The sequence below is a fragment of the Lemur catta genome, chromosome 17 (genome assembly GCF_020740605.2).
Source record: "Lemur catta isolate mLemCat1 chromosome 17, mLemCat1.pri, whole genome shotgun sequence".
Classification (NCBI taxonomy): Eukaryota; Metazoa; Chordata; class Mammalia; order Primates; family Lemuridae; genus Lemur; species Lemur catta.
This window is the reverse complement of record NC_059144.1, coordinates 28,743,299-28,765,404: the sequence shown is the minus strand read 5'-3', so window position 1 is coordinate 28,765,404 and position 22,106 is coordinate 28,743,299.

The following is a 22,106-nucleotide window of genomic DNA, read 5'->3' as shown; positions in this document are numbered from 1 at the left end:
AGGCAGCTGGGAGGACGTGTCCATAGCTCAGGACACTGGTCGCACTAGAAATTTAAGTTCAGGGTTGTCAGCATGTAGGTGATACTCAGAACCCAGGAAGAAAGTCTGTCAAAGGAGGGAAAGAGAGGACAGCAGGACCACAGCAGGGCCAAGCACTGGCTGAGTCTGGCCAAGTGCTGAAGGAGAAACCAGACAGGCAGGAGGAACACAAAACGTGGCAGCAGTGAACCCAATAGAGGACACCAGGGAGGAGGGTGATCAGCCCTGGGGGACTAGGGGGAACGGCTTTGCACAGGGGCAGCTCTGCTGGGCGAAGATGGGGAGGTGCTCGAATTCTGGGAAGGAGCTGGTTTGTAGGGAGAGATCCAGGGTACAGGAGAGGGGAGGGTTAATGCTAGAGGAAAGTCTGCAGAGGTGGGAGCAGGTGGGAGGCAGAACACTGTCCCATTATTGAGGTCCCAGCCTGGGGAGGTGACAGCAGAGAAGGGAGGGGAGCGTCTGAGTGGCACTCTGCTGAGTCTTGGCTGGCCTGTCACCTCCCCACCAGCGGCCTGCTCCATCTCAGTCCGGTCTTCCCGCTGGCCCCGGGTGCCCCCTCCCCTTCAGAACCCTGCTCCCCTCCTTCTGCACCACACCCCGCCCCCCGCACCCCCAACTCTGCCCCTCCAGGTCTGGCCTCCTCATACCGCCCTCAGCGGCCTTCAGGACAACTTTGTCCCAAATAGTTACCCCATATTCTCTCCCATTCCCCGTCAACTAATCCGAATTGGTAAGTCGTAGGGTCAGAGACCGTTTTATTCCCGGTCAGCCTATTCTCAGGATGGGCTGCAGAGGGTGGGCGAACCTTCAGGGACCTGGGGAAAGGACAGTTTGCTTAACAGGCCTTTAGTTCTGATCCATCAGTGGGGACAAGCTGCTCAGCTCATCACTCATGAGGCAAAGAATGGGAATTGGGAGGGTCCGTGTCTGGGCTCGTCTCTAAGTCGTATTGGGAAGGGGGTCTTTGCAGTAAGCCATTTCCAGGAACACAAAAGGGAGGGGGTGGCGGGTCTTGACTGCCTCTGGTTTTCAGGACCTCCGGGCTGGAGTAAATTCAGCATCGCCCCCATGTGATCCCCCATTCGCCATCCCCGCCGCTCCGAGCCCGGGATTTGTGCCAGTTCCATCGGTAGCCTCTAGGGGCCGGGACCGCTCCCTTCTCTCTCCCAGATCTTCCTACCCAACGTGAGGTCCGGGGAGCAGCAGCGTCGCCTCTCCTGGGAGCTCCTTAGAGCTGAAATAAAAAGAAAGAAAGAAAGAAAGAAAGTCCAGCTTCCAGGTCAACTGTGAGCTGCTGAGAGTTTGGAGGGCGACTGTGAAAATACGTCCCTGCTGCAGATGTCCCTCACTCCCAGCAGCTTCACTTCTGCAGGTGTCTGCTGCCCGCCCGGTCCTGCTCCTCGGACCCAGGTCACTCAGCCTCAGTTGATCTCCGTCTGGCACAGCCGGGCTGCGGGCGCTGGACCGTCTTCCCCTCCCCCTCCTTCTCACGCCTCCCCCGACTTAGCTGCTAAGTTAGGGCTCAGTAGGGCTGGGCTGTCGGTGCCCCGACCCTCACCACGCTGCCTGCACTGAGGGCTGGGGTCTGGGGGCGGCCCTGCCCATCAACCAATAGTTCTCGGTCTTGGCTGCATGCTGGCGCCCCCTGGGGAGCTTTTAAATATCCCAAAGCCAAAGCCAAGGTCAGACCAATGACATCAGACCAGGACCCAGGCATCAGTGGTTTTTAAAGCTCCCCAGGTGATTTCAGTGTGCAACTAGGGGTGAGACCTGTTGTTCTCAATGTTCATGAAACTGTTAGTGCATCTCAAACTTGAATGTGCAGAGGGGATCCGTTCAAATGCAGATTCTCTTCAGTAGGGCTGGGGTTGGGCCTGGGACTCAGCATTTCTATCAAGAGCCCAGAGGATGCGCAGCTGCTGCTCTGCGAACCACACTTTAAGTGGCAAGGGGCTAGGACAGAGCAGTGGTTCTAACCCTGATTCCACATCAGAATCACCAGGGGAACTTTAAACATTTGGGCCCCGTGCATAGAAATCCGGATGTAATCGCTCAGGGCGGGGCCCAGGCACGGGGGATTTTGAAAGCTTCCTAGATGATTCCAACGTGCAGCCAGGGGTGAGAACCACGGACGTAAACTGAGGGGCTCTGTGAGGATGCAGCGCCTTTAATGGTGTTGGTATCATTCCATGCCTTACCTCCCTTGCTGTTGCCTTCTCGCTCCAAACTGAGCCCTCCGATCACCCCATTTCAGGTTCTGGAACAATCTATGGAAGCAGGAAGTTCCTGGACCAACTTTCCCCATCCCTCATGCCTCCACCTTCCCAGGGGGTCACCAGTGAGTCCCCCCCCCCCACTAGTCTAGGCTGGGACCAAGTGCTAAAGCGTTCTCTGAGCTAAAACTGTCTTTGCAGGAAGTCTTGCCCAGATAGAAGTTTGGATAGTGGCCAACCTGGGCATTGCCCCACCCTTTCCAGGGTGGGCCACAGCCCATCCTGGAGCCCCCACAACTCCTGCCTCCTCCCCCAACTCAAACCAGGGGGCTGTTTATCTTTCCCACCCTCCTCTTGGGCAGGAGCCCTATCCCTGAGCCCTTGCCTAAGAGCTGGACCAAATTCCTTGGTGCTGAGTGGCACCAGCCCAGGCCTCCACATGTGGCTCAGCCAGATACCCTCTAGGGAGATCAATCTCCCTGCTGGTCTAACCCTGAGCCACACACCTCTGTAGTCATCTGGTCCCTGCCTAGGTCAGCGACTCCAGAGCCAGTCTAGCCCCTCAGGGTAACCCCCCTCGGGCCCAGACTCTCCCCTACTCCCTGTCACTGAATAATGAAGCCTCCCCACCCCGAAATCCCACAGATGGGAAGGCAGCTCTGCTTCACCATCAGCTCTGTGACTCCCAACCCACATTTCCCATGGCGTCTGATTATTTCTAGGGCTGTCTTGGTATGTAAAAGATATTCGAAACAAAACCTGTTGGCAGTTAATTGAATTCATAAAAGGGTTCCATTGGGGCACTTCTAGGGATGGAGGAAAATCAAATGATGAGACACATGGCACTGGAAAAGGGGTTCCTTTGATAACATCACTATAGGAATTAGTGACATGAATTTTATAAAAAAGGTATAACAGGCAGAAAGGCTGTAACAACCACTGCAGATGCTTTGGAGCCTCTAACGGTTGTGAAATGTGGGAACCAAGGATGGAGAGGCCTGTTGCAGGCTGCCCGTTCCCAGATCTGGGACAGGAGATGCCTTTGAAGCTGTAGCTATCAGATGGCTTTGATCCTCCCAGGCCCCAGAAATAAAGACAAAATGAGGGAGGTGTTATTAGTGTTATTATTTATACTTAGTGGAATTTACATTCCAGGCCTCTTTTGTAAAGTGCTTAAGGCACAACTGATTTATATGTAATTTCACTTCTCACAGCAGCACTTCTGGGCAGAGGATGAAGGCTTTTTTTTTTAGACAGAGTCACACTCTGTTGCCCAGGCTAGAGTGCCGTGGCATCAGCCTAGCTCATAGCAACATCAAACTCCTGGGCCCAAGCAATCCTACTGCCTCAGCCTCCCAAGTAGCTGGGACTACAGGCATGCGCCACCATGCCCAGCTAATTTTTTCTATATATTTTTAGTTGTCCAGTTAATTTCTTTCTATATTTTTTTAGTAGAGACGGGGTCTCGCTCTTGCTCAGGCTGGTCTCAAACTCCTGAGGTCAAACGATCCACCCACCTTGGTCTCCCAGAGTGCTAGGATTACAGGCGTGAGCCACCATGCCCAGCTCCTCACATTGTCTTGATTACTGCAGTTAAATAGTAAGCCTTGATATCAAGAAGAATGATTCCTCCTATTTTATTCTTCTTTCTCAAAATTGTTTTGGCTATTTTCGGGCTTTTCCCTTTCCATATAAATTTTAGGATAAGCTTGCCTATATCTACAAAAAAGATTGCTGAGATTTTGATAAAAACTGTGTTAAACTTGTGGCTGAACTGAGAGAATTGACATCTTAACTATATTGAGTCTTCCAATCCATGAACATATAGTATGTTTCTACAAGTGTTCAGGTCTCCTTTGATTTCTTTCACTCGCATTTTATCATTTTCATCATACATATCCTGTATATGTTTTGTTAGATTGATTCCTAAATATTCGATTTTTGTAGAACAATTGTAAATGATATTTATTTATTTATTTAAGAGACAGGATCTCACTCTGTCACCAGGATGGAGTGCAGTGATGCAATCATAGCTCACTGCAGTCGTGAACTCTTGGGCTCAAGTGATCCTCCTGCCTCAGTCTTCTGAGTAGCTGGGACTACAGGTATCCACCACCACACCCAGCTTAATATTACTTTTTAAAAAAATTTTTGGTTTCCAATTATTTGTTGTTAGTATATAGAAATACAATTTTTTTGTGTGTTTATCTTTCAATTTTCAACCTTACTGAACTTACTTATTAATTCTAGGAAGTCTTTTTGTTTGTTTGTAGATCCCTTCGGATTTTATATGTAGTAATCATGTTATTTCTAAATAGCGACAGTTTTATTTCTTTTTTTCAATCTGTATGCCTTTTGTTTCTTTTTCTTGCCTTACTTCAGTAGTTAGAATTCCCAATACTGTGGTGCACAAGCATGATGAGAGCAAACATCTTTGTCTTGTTTCCAGTCTTAGCGGGAAAGCATTCATTCTTTCATCACGAAGTATGATATTAGCTGTAAGTTTTTTGTAATGCTCTTTATGAGGTTGAGGAATTTCCCTTCTATTCCTAGCTGATTGAGAACTTTTTTTTTTAAATCACGAATGAGTGTTGAATTTCATTCAATGCTTTTTCTGCATCGATTGATACAACCATAAGTCTTCTGTTTTGGTGAGTACTCAGGCTGTTTCAGTTTGGTGTGTAGGTTCTGGTCTACTTTTGTGGGCATTTGTGTCAATGACAGTTCAGTTTCCTGAGCCCTTTGAATTCTATTTTGTTTTTCTGCTTTGTTCTTCTGGTGTTGGTGGGGTTCCCACTCAGTCTTTGCTGGTGCTGTTGGTGGGGGTGGAAAGCACACAGTGGAATGTCAGGTGTCTCTCTGCCACCTCAATGGAGAACAGGGAGACGCAGCGCTCAGCTAATGCAGATCCTACTGGTAGATCAGGTGGCCTGCAGGGGGTCTGGTGGTGGGAGAGGGGATGTGGGCTCCCCAGTTGGTCTCTGTTGGGCTCCCCCTTTCCTTTGGCCAGAGACTGTAGGCTTTCTTGGATGATTTTGTCTATGCCTGCTGGTGGCTCCAGGTTGCAGGCCCCTCTGGCACCCAGTTTGGAGGTATATGGGTGTTGACCCAAATAAATGACTGAGGCAAAGTATCAATCAATCAAAGTTTATTAAGCCAAAGTTGAGGACATGCCTGGGAAAAACACAAACTACAGACAAATCTGTGGCTGTCTTTCAATATGGGAATTTGGAAGTTTCAGCATTTAAAGGCATATAGAAAAAAAAAGCATGGGGAAGGGGCTAGTGAGACAAAATAGTTACATCTAGAGAAGAACAGGGAAAGTGATTCTATGCCATCTTCTTCCGGAACTGGAAGCCTATTTGATGGCTTTGATGAATTTTTTTTTAAAAAACCAGGAAAATGAATACTCACTAAGTGTATTTTGTTTGGTAAGCAAAAGATTTCAAAACATAGAGCCCAAAAGAGGGTAATAGTAAGAAAATTCCTAGTTGGCATTATTGGTTGAATTATGTCCCCCCAAAAGGTATGTTGAAGTCCTGACCCTAGTCACCTCAAAATGTGACCTTATTTGTAAATATGGTCAGTGAAGATGTAATTAAGTTATGATGAGTTCACACTGGAGTAGGGAAGGGGGGCCCCTAATCCAATATGACTCGTGTCTTTATAAAAAGAGGGACATTTGGACACAGACACAGAGGGAAGACGACCTTGTAAAGATGTAGAGAGACTTGGTAGAAATGAGGCTGTTTGGGGGTATCATTGGGGAAAATGATACCCCCAAATGAAGGCCTCAGAAGCAGCCTCGGAAGCAAAACTTTCTCTCTGACCTTCTCCTGCCCTCTAGTCTGTGGCCCCGAATTCTCCCCTGAGGTTAGCCATGGAAACCAGAATCCTTCTGCCCCAAGGCAGGTCATAGAAACCAGAACCCCTTTCCCCACAAGCCAGCCACAAAATGTAAAAATATTACTCTAACTTCCCCCCTGCCTTTCTGTGCAAAAACTGGCCATCAAGAAATTATCTGACTTACCTTATCTGACAGTGGTCATAAGCCCCCCATTCCAGAGAGGACCCTGCCCCATACCCGGAAGGAAGGAACGCCGCACAGAGAGGCCAAGAAGAATCTAGACAGACGGGCCTTGCTGGGTTTCCCCACTCAGTCTGTTAGCATTTGATCCCACCCTTTTTGTCTAATCATATTTCTACATGGCTGCCCAGACTCTGTTGAACCTAAGCACAAAAATGGACGGTTTCCCCTGTAACTTTGGATCTTTATTCTGAAGACTCCTGTGTCATGTACAACTATGATCAAATATATGTGTATGCCTTTTCTCCTATTAATCTGCCTTTCGTCAGTTTATTTCCAGTGAACCTTCAGAGGATGAAGGGAAAGTTTTCCTTTGGCTTCTATAAGGCAGGGATTGGAATGAGGCATCTGTAGGCCAAGGAACATCAGGGCTGCCAGCTCTTACCAGGAGCGTGGAATAGATTCTCCCTCTCCATTCTCAGAAGGCCCAGCCCTACTGACACCTGGATTGCAGACTTCTAGCCTCCAGAGCTGCGAGGGAATACACGTCTTGTTGGTTTAAGCAGCAGAACCATTTGCAGTCCTTTGTTCCGGTAGCCTTAGGAAATTAGTGCAATGGGAGCTAGTGAGCTGCTATGCTTAAACACTGGGAAGTTAGAGAGACAAAAATATGGATACCACACATCACAAACTTAAAGTCGGGACCGGCTGTCTAGGCACTTGTTCTTATAATGGGGCAGAGAATTGAGAGAAAAATCCAGGAGGTGTGGTGGCTGGGCTGTGGCACTCTGGGGAGGCTGGGCTGGAGGCACCTGGGTGCCCGGTTTTTACTGCCTGCCTCGAATGGCCACGTGGCTACCAGCATCTCTCTGGAACTATGATATGCGAGGGTCAGACACTGGCTTCTGTTGTAATTCCCTTAGATGGCAAATGGTTGGGATGAGGTATTTCCCCACATGACATTACTCAGTGGGAGGCTGTGGCATAAGGCAACTATCTCATTAGTTAAAGATGGATCACATGGACCATTTTGGCCTCCAAAACGAAACGTTGAAGTCCTAACTGTACTACCTATTTGGAAATAGGATCATTAGAGATGTAATTAAGTTACAAAAGTTATTAATACTTTGGAAAGTAGCATCAAATGAAGAAGTAGGGCAGAAAAAATGTCTCCCCTAAGATCACCATCAAAAACAGAAAAATATACATTTATATCATCTTTTACTTTTTTTTTTTGTGGCAAGTATTTTTACTTGGAATCCTCACTTTAGGAACTGAGTCTCCTGGAAGCTGGGTGACCTTTCAGGGCCACTTTCTGCTGACAGGTGAGGACCTCTCACAATTTATTGCTCTGTGTGATTAAAAGATTCAATTGAATAAGTCACATGTATTCTTAAAGTTGCTACAGAATCAGAGCATTTGGGGGTTCTGATTTGGAGGGAGGAATTCAAGACCACAGCCCCTACTTTGATGTAAACATTTTCACACAACTTGGATCTGCCCTGGAAAATTTCAGGGCCATCTGGGGCAGATGGAAGGAGGCACTTAATGAGCACCTACTGTGTTCCAGGGTTCATGCTGGCTGCATTTCACTGAAATCACAGAAGCATGCGCAGGGAGGGCATCGTTTCAAATAGAAAACACCTAGTTAGGCAACAGTGATCCAAACAGAATTTATTAATAGAAGAACATGGTAGTTCCTTCTCTTAGAAGCCCAGAATCCACTTTTTTGGGGTCTGATGAAATGAGCCCTTTCTTTGGAAATGCAGTGACTGCGGGAGTCTCCCAGGCAGGACTAAAATCCTGGCTCTGGTTAGACTTCTCATCCCATGCAATGAATTCCTCAAGCCCTGCCAATCCGAGAGTGGCAACGGCTCCCGGAGAGGCTCGTTCTCAGGACAGAGTTTCATTGTATTCAACACTGTGATCTTCCTGCCAAAAATTAATCCCACAAGCTGCATCTTGAACAACACCCCCGCCCCCACCCAGACTGAACACCCCCAGACTTTTGAGTTTGAACAAGTTGGAAAGGTTCAGGGAGGAGGCGGTTACCTTGTTACGTTGTTTGACCCAGGACAGATGCATTGAGACCACTGTGCCAGTCACATGTGGGAGTCTGGCTTTAGTTCCTTGGTCGGGATTAAGCAAAACCACAGTCGTTTCTTAGCAAGCTTTTGACTGCTATGTATCAGCCCCCGAGGGGCCCCATCACAAGCCCCAGGTGCTGTCAATGAACTGGACTGGTCACACCTGTGTCCTATGCGTCATCCTTTTAGCCCTCGTGTGATTATTTGAAGTATCATGACGAGACTTCGGGAGGGTGAGGTCATTTCCTGAGACAGAACACTCAGCAAGCACCCTCCAGCGGTGGTGGCGGCGGTGGTTGTTTTTAATTGGCAAATAAAAATTGTATATATTTGTGGGTTACGGTGTGGCTAGAGGACATTATGCTAAGCGAAATAAGCCGCCAGCAGTTGTCAGAGCAGGCAAGGCTCTGCTGGTTCTCAAGTAACAGTTACTATTTATACATCCCCAAAGAGGCTCCCAGCTTTGGGAGCTGTGGGCAAGCAGTAGGAGAGATCACGTGAAAAATCGGGACAGCTGCAACTTCCACCTTGCCCGGGCAGGGCTCCCTCCTGCAGTTTTGCCTTCTGCACTGCGCTCCTATGTCTCTCCCTGCCGCCTCCAATTTGTGGAAGTATAAGATTTGGGGGCTTTGCATCATATTATTCTGCCTAGTGCTTTTTTTTTTTTTTTGTTCAACGTAAGTCACCTTGAATCACTGAATCTCTGGAGTGATCAACACAGAAATTTTAGGTCCTTGTCAATCAAATTCTGATATTGGCCTGGGTCGGTGTGGCACCCGGGCCTCCTCCTCCCTCCGCCCCACCCAGACAGTCATCCCCAACCAGCCTCAGTTGAATACCTCTGAGATTGTGTAATTGTCTAAATACAAGATCAGCCTCTCTAGCCTGGCATTCAAATTTGCCTACTCCCACCCTCTCCCCAGAAGAGACCCCAACCTACCTTTCCAACTATCTTTCCCACTTATTTATTTTAAAAATCACACTCCTTTCTCGAAAGTTACTAGAGACACGTTAATTGCCAGATCCCAGGGTACTGTCCAGGTTCTTGTCTTCCTAGACGCCTCCCAGCACCCGGCATCTGCCTACCTCTGCTGTTTTCCTAAACATCTCCCTGCCCTGCCCTCCGCAACCCCCACTCTTGCCTGGTTCTTTAACAGCAGCTCCACTCTATTCTCCTTTTCTCTAGCCCCCCTCCCTCCTCCTGTTTATTTAACTCAATTTCACAATAATCATACTGACTCCAGCTACCGTTCCTTGGGGTCTGCCCCGGTGCCAGGTATTGGAGTCGGGGCTTTATAAACAAAATCTCGTTTCGTGCTCATCATTGCCCTGCATAGGTGGTTTCTATTTTTATCACCAGTTTGCAGATTAAGGAATTAAGGCTCAGAGAGATCCAGTAACCTACTCAAGGTCACACAGCTCGTTAGTGGTGGAGCAGGGCTTGAACTCAGGTCTGACACCATAGCAATGTTCATTATCACCCTGGGGTAATGCAGTACTCAGAGTCATCAAATTCATAAAGACAGAAAGTAGAATGGTGGGTGCCAGGGGCTGAGGGAAGGTGGGGATGGGGAGTTACTGTTTAATGGGCATAGAGTTTTAGTTTGGGAAGATGAGCAAGTTCTGGAGCTGCATGGTGGTGACAAGTGCACAACGTGAATGTACTTAATGCCACTGAGCTTAAAAATGGCTAAAATGATAATGTTTACATTATGTGTATTTTACCACAATTAGGAAAAGAGAGAATGTCATCTTGGCAGCAGGTTGTACTGGTGCAGGGGAGGCTGGGGGAAGAGAGACCACCGGGAGGGGGATGGTCACTACAAACACCTCAAGGTGGTTACGGAGGGGCCAGGCCATACCTGCTGACCAGGTGGTGGCTGTGGATGGTGGAGCAGGGGGATGGGGGCTTGATTCCAATTCCAACGCTTCCTAGCTTTGGAACCTTGGGCAAGTCATTTCACCTTTCTGCACCTCATCTGTGACCGGGGTCCTCATAATACCCAATACCTGGTGCTCAGCAGGGGCTTAGCCAGTGGTAGCTCTCATCAGCCCAGCCTCTTGAGTACCATGTTGCTCAAGGTGGGTAGAGGACCAGCTGCCCCGACGACATCCCCTGGCAGCTTGTTAGAAGTGGGGTTCTGTGGGTCCTGCCTAGGCCTCTTGCATCTGACTCTCCAGGGTGGAGCCCAGGAATCCAGGTGATTCTTTTGCCCTCGTTGAAGTTTGAGAAGCCCTGAGTTGCTAGCAAAGATGCTACAGCCACCAATACTCAGGACTCAAGAAAAATGAAGAATCTAGGCTTAGCAACAGCAGGTTCAATTAGACGAGTCTTCAGAGACCAGAACTTGGCCGAGGGCAGGCTGCAGCCTCCACAGTAAAACGTGATCCTTGGACACGGACGTGGTTTCATCACAAGTCTCTGGGCAGCTGGCCCTGTGATGGGCAACGTGTGTGTGCAGTCAAGGGAGAGACCCGACCAGTGGGGCGGCTGGCACCATGGCCTGGACATCGTGTGTCAGCAGCATAGGCAGAGGGGTTCTTGCAATCTGCCAAGCAGTCAAGTGATCAATTGTCCCAGTGGGGGCCTGTTCCCAGGAGGGTGACAGAGGGAGTGAGACAGAGATAAGGTGTCCATTCCACATTTATCTCGGGGAATGAGCACTGAGATAGGGTCTCTTTTCGTGGCTGAAATGGACAGAAAGAGAAACATGACAACAATGAACACTGGCCGCAGCCCTGGGAAAGTTGGCCTTGCGGGGTGATGTGTCCCTATGTCTGTTGCTTTTCAAGGGGTGCCCAAGGAGCACTGTGTCCTCAGACCTCCCTCGCCCAGGGATGTTTACCTGGAGGAATGAGAGGGCCGGATAGCAAAGACGTTGGGTTCATGCCTCTGGGCCTTGAGACCGACTCTGTTCCAGCTGCTCCATCTCCAGGGGCTGGAGATATTGAGAAAGGCAAAGGGAGGTTGCCCGGGACAAGACACAAGGCTCCAGACTGCACAAACTCTGTTTGATTTGAGCAAGTGGTACATAGTTGGGGTATCTGGGACCCTGGAATTTCCAGCCCCCAAGCCCCAAATGCACTTTCCCAGCCCCCCGTGTCCATCCCAGGACCTGTCCTCCCAAGGGGACTGTGCTGCCCTTGGCGCAGCCCTCGGCCATTTCCACGGAGGGTGTGTACAGAGCGTTGGTGTGCAGACTGGGGTGTCTGCGTGCTTATATCATGCCCCTGGGAGGCTGGATGATGGAAGGGACAGCTGGGGGCTCCTCCCGGAGCGGGTCCCAGGCTGGAGCTCTGGCAGTCCAGCCAGCCTTGCAGGGCTTCATGAGGGTGTATTTTTTTCTTTTTCTCTTTTTTTTTTTCATACAGAGTCTCACTCTGTTGCCTGGGCTAGAGTGCCGTGGCGTCAGCCTAGCTCAAACACAACCTCAAACTCCTGGGCTCAAGCAATCCTCCTGCCTCAGCCTCCCAAGTAGCTGGGACTACAGGCATGCGCCACCATGCCCACCTAATTTTCCTATGTTTAGTAGAGACGGGGTCTCACTCTTGCTCAGGCTTGTCTCAAACTCCTGGCCTCAAGCAATCCTCCCACCTTGGCCTCCCAGAGTGCTGGGATTGTAGGCATGAACCACCTCGCCCGGCCAGCGTGTATTTGTTAATGGAGGAGGACAGATATTTTTCTTTAATAGTCTTGGCTGGACTTACTATTTTAAATATTTAGATGTGTGGTAGCAGCTGCTCTCTGCTCCTCTCACCTCAAGCCCTGCACGTGTCAGGAGTGGGCCTACCTGCAACCTCCTCACCTGGCGAGACTGTGAGGGGCCTGGCCACGATTTTGAATGCGTTTCTTCTTAAAGCCTGAATTGTGGTGACGGGGAATCCTTTGACAGAGCCTACGAACCCCATGCTGAACCGGGAGACGGCAGGGTGGGCCTTCCTGCCTGCTGCTCCGCCACTTCCCTGCACAGCACGGTTTGCTGGAGGACCGCGGATACAGACTTTTGTGTTCACGTGTGTGCATGTGTGTGCATGTGCACGTGTGCACATGTGAGCAATTCTCCCCACCTCAGGATAGGGACCAAGTGCCTGTGCTGACAAGCCCTCTCTCAGGGCTTGGGGCCTCTCGAAATCTCTAGAATCCTCATCCAGCCTCAGGCTTAGATTTCAACTTCCCAGAGTTGAACCCTGACCAGCCATAACACAGTAAGCATCACGACAACTACTGCGTCATCATCATCTTAACAACCACTGTCACCTGCCTCCCCCACCTGCACAGCCCCCACCTCAGCCATTGCCACCACCAGTGCCATGGCCACCTCCAATGCCACCACCCTCAAATCCTCTTTCCTCGCCACCATCTTACAAACACTGACTCCTCCGTCGGCGCCAGCACCATGCAGTCGTTCAGTCAGCAGAGCCTCACTGGGCAGCTGCTCTGTGCCACACACAGTTCTAAGCAGTTGGGGTCCTTCACGGAACAAGACAGACAACGCCCCGTGGAGCTTGCAGTCCAGGAGGAAGGAGACCCAGTCATAACAATTAAGTAAATTGTCTGAAATCTTAGAACTTGATAAATGCTATGGAGAAGAAGTAGGAACAAGGGCCGGGCATGATTGGCACACACCTATAATCCCAGAAATTTGAGAGGCCAAGGTGGGAGGATCACTGAGGTCAGGAGTTCCAGGCTGCAGTGATTGGCTCACTGCACTCCAGGCTGGGCAACAGAGTGAGATCCTGTCTCAAAAAAGAAAAGAAGAAAGAAAGAAAGAAAAAGAAAGAAAGAAAGAAAGAAAGAAAGAGAGAGAGAGAGAGAGAGAGAGAGAGAGAAAGAAAGAAAGAGAAAGAAAGAAAGAGAAAGAAAGAAAGAAAGAAAGAAAGAAAGAAAGAAAGAAAGAAAGAAAGAAAGAAAGAAAGAAAGAAAGAAAGAAAGAAAGAAAGAAAGAAAGAAAGAAAAAGAAGAAAGAAAAAAAGGACAAGAAATAGGAATGGTGAGGCCAGCGGGCAGGCTGCAGTTGCATACAGGGTAGTCAGGGACATTTGAGTCAAGACAGGAAGGGAGGGAGTTGGCTGTGCTATCTTATACCTTTACTGAGTGCTTTTTACACACCCACAGTTTTATAAAGAGGCCTCTGAAAAAGACTGAAATGGTAAGGACTGATCTCCTTCAAGTGTTTTAGCTCAGGCTGCAATCAGGTTAACATTTCACAGCCTTGCAGGGAAGCCTTGCCAGGTTTCTTTTACAATGCTGCCCCCTAGTGCTGAGTAAAAGCAGTGCAGGGTCAACATATTCCAAGGTAGTAGGGAATTCAACTTCTCTCCAGGGGAGAAAAATACCTCCCCATTAACACAGTAAATGTCTCAAAATATAGAAGAAATATTGTGACACAAACATATTTTAAATTAAAAAATCTAACATGGGTGAAGCCAAAAGTAAAGCGTACAGGGGTAATCTAAAAATCTCACAATTTGCAAAAATGTAAGTAAAACTATATTTTATTAATTATGTTAATAATTATTACATGGATTAGTTATATCTACGTAACAGGTTTTAATCAAAAATAGTTTATACTTTGAATTCAAGGAAAATTATCATCATGTTCACATTAAGAAGAAAATCCAGAAAGAACTGCACTGTTAATGAGAATTGAAGGAATTAACACTTTTTGAGCATTTTTTTAATTTAATTTTTTTTGTATAGATGAGGTCTCACTATGTTGCCCAGGCTGGTTTAAAACTCCTGGTCTCAAGCGATCCTCCCACTTTTTGAGCATGTATTCTGTGTTGGTTCTTTCCATTTATTCTGAATTGAACTTCACAGTATTCTATTCCAGGAAAGTATTGTCGTATTTTACCTGAGGCTCAAAGAGATTATAAGGCTCCTATGGCCAATAGATGAGTACTGAAGCTATGATTAAACTAAGGGTTATTTAGTCCCAAACCTAAGGTCTTGGTAAAACAAGTGTAATGGGTTCTTTCTTAATCTGATAGAAAGTATGTATTTTAAACCAAGAATCAATCTGTTACCTAATATTGAGTAACGAGGGACAGCTGGACACATCCTTAACAGGATAAATCGCTCAGACACGAGCATCATTGTTTAATGGGGAAACACTGGCAGCATTCTCCTTTAAGTTAGCGAGGAGACAAACTGGCCATTAGCATCGTATTATTCAATATTCTGGAGGTCAATGCAATTAACCAAAAAATGATTTAGGAGTTTAAAAATTAGAAAGGAAGAAGGATAAGAAATGGAAGAAAGTCACAGCTGAAAGCAGGAGCTAAAGCTTGTGGGGAGCTAAGAAGACAAATGGGCCCGACAGGGGCTGGGATAGAAATGCCACATGGCAGGGAGCTGAGCTGGGCACCCTGCACTGGGACGGGGCCAGGACCAGCTGCCGTTTATGAAGGTGGCTGAGAGAATGCTGCCCACCCACCAGGGACTGTGGCCACATCCCAGGCTGCTTGCTGGGAGCTGGGCAGAGGCCATGTGTGTGGGGAGAAGGCTCAGGCCTGCACCTGGTCCTAAAACTCCTTCACCTCCTGGAATGTGGAGCCCAAGCTAAGCCACTGCCATGAGACCTGCTTGGGAGCTGGGCACCCTGCTGACTCTGAACAAATAAGCCTTAAAACTGCCCCGCAGAGAGGTGTACCTGTGGGAACGACCTCCAGTGGAAAAGAGGCTGTCAATCATGAATTGAGAAGATCTACCACTGGGAAAAACAGTAAACAGACCCACAAGAATAGGAGAACCTGTGCCTGAGGAAATAGGCAGAATAAAACATAATCTGAAGATGACATTAAGACACTTAGGTTTAGATAAATACGTGAAGAAAGAATAAAACATAAAAAAGGAATTAAAAAGTAAACAATTAAAACAAAAGAAATTGAATAAAATAACAATTTTAAAAGTGCAAAACTCTTATATAGATAAAGAAGAGCATAGTATCGATGAAGTAACATGAAGTTATGAGATAAGAACAGGCAGTTTTGAAATACAAGAGGTAGATATGGGAGAAACACCCTTAATTAGAAATCTGGGATATGAAAATATCATCACAGTAAAACCCTCAGTAGTGTAGTAAAGTGCTTTCAGTTGAAAAGACAGCCGGGGAATTAAAATCCTGGATGAAAATCCCAAGATTCAGTTGTGATGATGAGACGCAAAGTACGAAGGCAAAGAGACAAGAGAGTGCAGTGAAGAGGTGATGTTCAAAGAGATAATGGCTGAGACTTTCCCAGAAATAAAGATCTGACTCACTGAATTCCAAGCCAGGAACATTGAAAATCCCACACCCAGACCTGAATTGCAACTGAAGAATGTAAATAGAAAATTTTAAAAAGTCACCAGACAGAAAAGACAGATAATCTATAAATAAATGACAGACACGTAGCCATAGCCTTCTAATCAGCAGCAACAGATGTCAGAGGAAATGAAGAACTATCTATAAAGTGGTGAAGGGAAAAAATTGTGAATGTAGAATTCTATTCCCAGCCAAACCATTATTCAATCATGAATTCTAAATAAAGATATTCTCAGTCATTCAAAGAATCAGAAAATGAAGAGCTCCTAGATCCTCACTGTGAGAACTAAAGGATATATTTCAGCTAGAATAAAAATAAATCCTGCTTAAGATTGCTTTTGCCATTCAGGCTCTTTTCTGGTTCCACATGAAGCGTAGAATTATTTTTTCTATATCTGTGAAGTATGACGTTGGTAATCTGATGGGGATTGCACCAAATTTGCAAATCACTTTGGGTAGTGTGGACATTTTAACAATGTTGATTCTACCTATCCATGAGCATGATATGTTTTTCCATTTGTTTGTATCCTCTGAGATTTCTTTCCTCAGAGTTTCATAGTTCTTCTTGTAGAGATCTTTCATCTCCTTGGTTAAGTATATTCCTAAGTGTTTTGTTTTCTTTGTAGCTATTGTGAATGGTATTGAGTCTTTGATTTGACTCTCAGCTTGACTGTTATTGGTGTATAGAAATGCTACTGATTTACGTACATTGATTTTATATCCCAAGACTTCGCTGAATTTATTTATCAATTCCAGGAGACTTTTGGTGGAATCTTTGGGGTTTTCTAGATACAAGATCATACCATTAGTAAAGAGTGATAGTTTGACCCCCTCTTTCCTGATTTGGATGCCCTTTATTTCTTTCTCTTGCCTGATTGCTCTGGCTAGAACTTCCAGCACTATGTTGAATAGAAGTGGTGACAGTGGGCATCCTTGTCTTTTCCAGTTCTTAGGGGAAATCCTTTCAACTTTTCCCCATTTAATATGATATTGGCTGTGGGTTTGTCATATATGATGTTTATAATTGTGAGATATGTTCCTTCTGTACCTAGTTTGTTGAAGGTTTTTATCATGCAAGTTTGCTGGATATTGTCAAATACTTCTGGAGGCATCACCTTACCAGACTTCAAACTATACTACAAGGCTATAGTAACCAAAACAGCATGGTATTGATATAAAAATAGAGACATAGACCAGTAGAACAGAACAGAGAACCCAGATATAAAACCATCTACCTACAACTAACTGATTTTTGACAAAGCAGACAGCAATGTACACTGGGGGAAAGAAGCCCTATTTAATAAATGGTGCTGGGAAAATTAGATAGCCACATGCAGAAGCATGAAACAGGACCCCTACCTCTCACCATTCGCAAAAATTAATTTAGGGTGGATAAAAGACTTAAATCTAAGGCATGAAATCATAATAATTCTAGAGGAAAATATAGGGAAAACTCTTCTAGATATCAGCTTAAGCAAAGAATTTATGACTAAGACTTCAATGGCAATCATAGCAACAACAAAAATTAATAAATGGGACTTGATTAAACTAAAAAACTTCTGCACAGCTAAGGAAACAATCAACAGAACAAATAGACAACCTACCGAATGGGAGAAAATATTCGCAAGCTATACATCTGATAAAGGACTAATATCCAGAATTTACAAAGAGCTCAGGTAAATCAACAAGAAAAAAACAACCAACTCTATTAAAAAGTGGGCAAAAGACATGAACAGAAGCTTCGCAAAAGAAGAAAGACAAATGACCAATACACATATGAAAAAATGCTCAGTGTTACTAACCATCAGGGAAATGCGAATTAAAACCACAATGAGATATCACCTTATACTAGTTAGAATGGCTTTTATTAAAAAGTCAAAAAAAAAAAAAGTAGATGCTGGCATGGATGCAGAGAGAAAAGAATGCTTACACACTGTTGGTGGGACTACAAATTAGCACAACCCCTATGGAAAACAGTATGGAGATTCATCAAAGAACTAAAAGCAGACCTACAATTTGATCTAGCAATCCCACTATTGGGTATCTATCCAAAGGAAAAGAAGACTTTTCATCAAAAAGACCTCTGTACTCAAATGTTTATTGCAGCACAATTCACAATTGCAAAGATGTGGAATCAACCCATGTGCCCGTCAATTCATGAGTGGGTAAGTAGTGTGGTATATGTAAAGCATGGAGTACTACTCAGCCATAAAAAAGATGAATTAATACCTTTTGCAACAATCTGGATGGAACTGGAGACCATTCTCCTAAGTGAAGTATCTCAAGAATGGAAAACAAATACCACATGTACTCACAATTAAATCTGCCTTAAAAAAAAAAACAGTCTTGTAAGTTTTGAATATATCCTTTTATGCTCAGGAGTCTTGTCCTTGGCTGATTCTTAGACTGGAAGTCTACTTAATGAAACTGATGGCTGCTCATGACACAAATAAAAACAAAACCTTGGATATTTCATTTTTGTGTATTGCTTACCAAATCAGGGCTGGGCAAATGTAGAAGTCCAGTTGGATGCCTGAAAAAGCAATATGAAATGATATTCAACCTGGCAAACTTTTATATAAGAGTCTCTGGTCAGTTGAAGCAGAATATCAGAATCTCATGTTCATTTCATATTTTTTTTTCTGGGAAACTCAACTCATTTCCCAATGGTACAATTGGCTGCTATATTCAACCTGTGTCTATATTACATTGAATTAACTAAAATATTTCCTTATAATGGTCTTCATTTTATGTCAATGCACACAAAGTGGACTTCAATTTGTATCACAGCTGAGCTCACGAGAAGCTGCATAAAAACTGAACTTTTATAAATTTAATGCCTTTCCCCCATTGATTTACATTATAATTTCAGATGCTTTGATTTCCTTTTTGAAGCCTTTCAGTAAAAGGTGAAAAGAGCCAATAACACTTTAGCTACACAAATCTCTTTAAACGGCTAATGATCCATCAGAAGCTTTTCAATTGCTTTAGGTTCATTTTTAATGGACTTCTTTTCTAATATATGTATTTATAGCTCCTATTCACCAAGGCCCATTCATCAAACCCTTCTACGTACCAGTAATTATCCATTTAATTACTTACGATCACACAATCCTGTTATCAGCCAGGCTGTTTCTCATGTTATCCACAATAAAGTGCATGTGAAGGCGATGTGATGAGCTGAGCTCTTTGTGTGTTTCTGTGCACCCAGGAGATGAGCAGAAAAACATGCAACTTTTTTTTGTATGGAAATTCATTTTTTCGGTCTATGTTTGACTATGAGTTTGAAGGAATCTCCCCTATGAAGCCCCATGCTTTGCAATGATGACTTATATTCTGAGCATCCTGGGGAAAATGGACTGTTCCAGTCCAGGCAGAAAGAAGGACTGTGAACTTGGAATATTGTGGAGCAGACTCCTGCCCTGGGAGGAAGATTTATGTGAAAGTAATTTTTAGGAAGCAAGCCCACAAAAAGCCCAGAGGGATGTGAGGAAATGGGACTGGGAAGGGAAGGAGGCCAGCTGGAGTGTTTGCACGCCTCTTCTGTCATTACGTAAAATCTGCCTTAGGAGGCTGTGATGGTTAATTTTGTGTGCCAATTTGACTGGACCACAGGGTGCCCATATATTTGGTCAAACATTATTCTGGGTGTTTTCGTGAGGGTGTTTTTGATGAGATTAACATTTGAATTGGTAGACTGAGTAAAGCAGATTGCCCTCCCTAACGTGGGTGGACTTAATCTAATCAGTTGAAGGTCTGAATTGAACAAAAAGGCTGACCCTCCCTTGACTAACAGGGGATTCCTCCTGGCTAACAACTTTCAAGCTGAGAAAGCAGCTTTTTCTTGCCTTTGGACTTGAACTGAAACGTTGGCTCTTGAGCCTGCTGGCCTTGGGATTGGAACTATATAATACAACACCAGCTCCTAGGTCTCCAGCTTGCTGACTGCAGATCTTGGGACTTGTTAGCCTTCATGATCACAAGCCAATTCCTTATAATAAATCAATATCTTTTCTTCTCACCCTCCATACACACACACACACACACACACACACATTCGCACACATGTATACATACATATATACATGTATATATCATCCCATTGGTTATTTCCCTGGAAACCCTAATACACAAGCAAATAGATTACCTGATCCTGAGCACTTCCAGGCTGCTGTGTATGGGCTGGAGAGGTTCCAGCAGCCTGGGACAGCCCTGCCACAGAGCAGCAGAGGCTAGCTGTGTCCCTACAGAGAAATTGTGTGAAGACATGAGTATGGTACACAGCCAGTAACTCATTTACTTTACACCAAATTAGGACATAGGTACTACAGTTATTCCCATTTCACAGATGGGGAAACTGAGGCACAAGGAGAGAAGTACTCGGTAAAACTCAGATCTTGACCACTGCTTTGGAAGGAAGATGTGCAATATCCTGTTAAGCTATAGGTAAAGGGAGTGAGAATCAGTCATCCACACCCCACGAGGCTGAGTTAATTCAAGGGTGGGACAGGGAGTAGGGCAAAGGAAACGGGGAGGGGTGGCTGAGAACAGGGGACAGGAAAAGCGCCTGGAAAGGGGAGGGGCGCGCGGAGCCCTCTGTAGCGCTGACCGGGGCATTCTCCAGCGCGGGCTGCAGAGGGACTGCAGCAGGGACGATCTGTGCGGGTCGGTGGGCTTCCTCAGCGCCCTGGAACACTGCGTGGGCTGCTGCCCGCCGGGCCTAGGCTGGACCCAGCCAAACGCCCACCGAGGACGCGCCGGGCTCGGCTGCGGAGTGCCCGGCGCGGCCGCGAGAGGGCGCGCCAGCCTCGGGCACCGCCTGGATCGCGTTACCTGCGCGAAGCCGGGCCACAGACTTGGCCACTCCAGGCTGTCTGGGGAAGCCGGCCGGGAGGCGTTAGTTGCCTCAGAGTCGGCCTCAACGTGGAGCCCCTGCCCCAGAGCTGGGCAGCACCCACCTCCTTCCCGATCCCGTTCCCAAGTGGCGTAGCGGTGGCATTTAGATAGAAATCGTGCAGGGCGTACCCCTCCCTCCCCGCCTCCTGGCCCCATATGCCAGTGCAGAGTCGGAGAAAGGAATTGGCCTTCTTGGGGACTGGAAGTATGCAAATCTGGACAAGTAAACAAAATTGAGGGCAGCCTTTTAAAATTTAAACCTGGGCCTTGCTTCTGTTTGTTTTGGATTGAGTCCTTTTGGGGTGGGGCTAGGGGGTGGTCAAGACATGGAATGAAAGTAAAGACACACACACGCTAAAGGCAAGCTTTTCGGCTCCCCCTGTCCACAAAACAGGAGGATCCCTCTGCATGGAATACTGCCCTCCGACTATCTAAAGGAAACCCCTCTTGAGGGCCACCTCCTCCAGGAAGCCTCTGCCTGCAGGAGAACCCTCTGAATATCTGCGGTGAGTCTTTCGGGCCCTCTGTTCATCCGTGGAGGGGCGCCCTGAGAATACACCTGGCCAGGTCCTGTCTGTGCCCCAGACACTGAGCCCCTGTGGATTAGGGATGTTTATTCTTTCCTTATTTGGAAGTGAAGATTGGGAAAAAGGAAGAATCTCTGACCTGGAATTCCTAGCGCCGGTTTGACCCTGGCCTTCAGGTGGTCAGAGTTGGCCACAGGTAGATGCACAATGGAGGAGTGCATAGGCCTTGGAGGAAAAGGGGATGGGTAATTTCTGTTCCTTCCAGATACTCTCCTGGGCTCTGGGATGAGTGTTTACAGAAACAAATATTAGGTCATATAGGGAAACCGAGGCCCAGAAACGGGAATTGTGCCAGCCACAATCACACAAGCAATCAAACATAATTCAGATACAAACTGATTGGACTGAAAATCCAAAGATTTCAGTGCTGGAAGCTCTGTCACTTTAGGGAACTTTTACACCATGGGGGCATCCATTTCTCCATGTGTAAAATGGTGAAGTTACATGGTGTGTGGTGTGTGGCGGTGGAGAAGGGGTGGGGGTTGCAAAGAGCAATAACCTGGGTGCACAGACCTGTCTCTGCCAATAAAACACACTGATCCAGCCAGTCACTCTAAGGAACAATTTCTACCCCAAAACACCATTTATCCCAAGAATGAAAGAATTGCTTATTGTCAAGAAGTCTAAATATTTTGCACATGAGATCCATAGGAAATATGTGGTCATCTCAATAAATCCTGAGCATAACCAATTACAATTCAGCCATCATGACTGAGAGGAAACTCCGGGTGAGCCAGGAGCAGAATAACACTCCCCAAGACTGTAAATATATGAGGGGCACTCAAAAATTTTGTGGAAAATGTGTATTATGAAAAAAATATGCATGGATTTCAAAAATTGTTTGCACCAATGAACTCATACTAACTTATGATAACATGTCTGTACAAGATCTAGTCTGAGGCACTAAGAAGGACAAGACATCAGTTTTAAAAGAGTCCCTATCAGAGCAGCAT